Source organism: Silene latifolia, unplaced genomic scaffold, assembly GCF_048544455.1.
Source record: "Silene latifolia isolate original U9 population unplaced genomic scaffold, ASM4854445v1 scaffold_368, whole genome shotgun sequence".
Taxonomy (NCBI): Eukaryota; Viridiplantae; Streptophyta; class Magnoliopsida; order Caryophyllales; family Caryophyllaceae; genus Silene; species Silene latifolia.
This window is the reverse complement of record NW_027413297.1, coordinates 103,864-105,014: the sequence shown is the minus strand read 5'-3', so window position 1 is coordinate 105,014 and position 1,151 is coordinate 103,864. Positions and strand designations below refer to the sequence as shown.

Here is a 1,151-nt window from a genome sequence, read left to right as displayed (position 1 = left end):
TTGGAAAGCATTAACTTGTTCGGTTGTTCCCCTACACTCACTTGGGTCATGACCCAAAGTTCCACAATTCTCACATATCCCACTTGGGATTGATGAGGATGCCGTCATGGCATTGACATGATGCTTTGATGATTTCGAGTTTTCCTCAAGTCTAGCCATAGCTTGTTCAAACTTCAAGTTGATTGTGTCAATGTGAGCACTAAGTTGAGCACTCAATTGAGTAACGGAGTCCACTTCATGCTTTCCTCCTCTAGTAGCCTTGCGAGGTCTACTATATTGTGAATTATGGACCGCCATTTCCTCAATCTTGTTCCATGTTTGATTGTCATCAACTTCGGTGAACATTCCATTTGATCCCATATTGAGAATGTTCCTTGAATCTTCATATAAACCGTTCCAAAATTGTTGTACCAAAAACCATTCGCTAAGTCCATGGTGAGGACATGAGCGACAAATACCTTTGAACCGCTCCCAAGTTTCATACAAAGATTCTTCATCCCTTTGCTTAAAACCCGTAATTTGAGCTCTTAGCATGTTAGTCTTTTCCGGTGGGTAGAATTTTTTGTAGAAAGCTAGAGCCAACTTCTTCCAAGAATCTATTCCAAGGGTGGCCTTATCAAGGCCCTTCAACCATTGCTTTGCGGTGCCGATTAACGAAAAAGGAAATAAGACCCATCTAATTTGGTCTTGAGTCACGCCCGTTTGAGAGATAGCATCACAATAATCGCAAAAGGTTTCCATATGAGAATGAGGGTCCTCATTAGGCATTCCCCCGAATTGGCTCCTCTCAACTAGTTGGATGAAGGCGGACTTGGCAATAAAATTACCGGTGAGATGTTGCGGTGTAGGAGTACCATTTGGTAGATTCTCCTCGGTGGGTATAGAGTGTGACGAGAATTTAGGCATTGTAGGTGGATTTTGTGGGATATTGTGTAATGGGTTTTCTTCTCCTTCTATTGCGAAAGGATTGACAAACTCACTAGTGGGTTGAACAACTTCACCAACACCTCTCAAATTCCTCCTAACAAGTCTCCTATTATTCGTCAAGGTTCTTTCGATTTCACGGTCAAAAGGTAACAAATCACTTTGTAACCTTCTAGACATGCAAAATATCAAACAACTCAAAAACAATTAGAACAAACCTTGAGGAG

The 1,151-nt window shown here is 41.5% G+C and overlaps 1 non-coding gene across 1 annotated transcript; it reads left to right on the top strand.

Moving 5' to 3' along the window:
* The first annotated feature begins 427 nt into the window (after positions 1 to 427).
* Positions 428 to 534, top strand: LOC141639393 (small nucleolar RNA R71). The gene has a single exon (XR_012542506.1). It is a non-coding gene; the product is annotated as a small nucleolar RNA R71 (small nucleolar RNA).
* Positions 535 to 1,151: the final 617 nt, after the last annotated feature.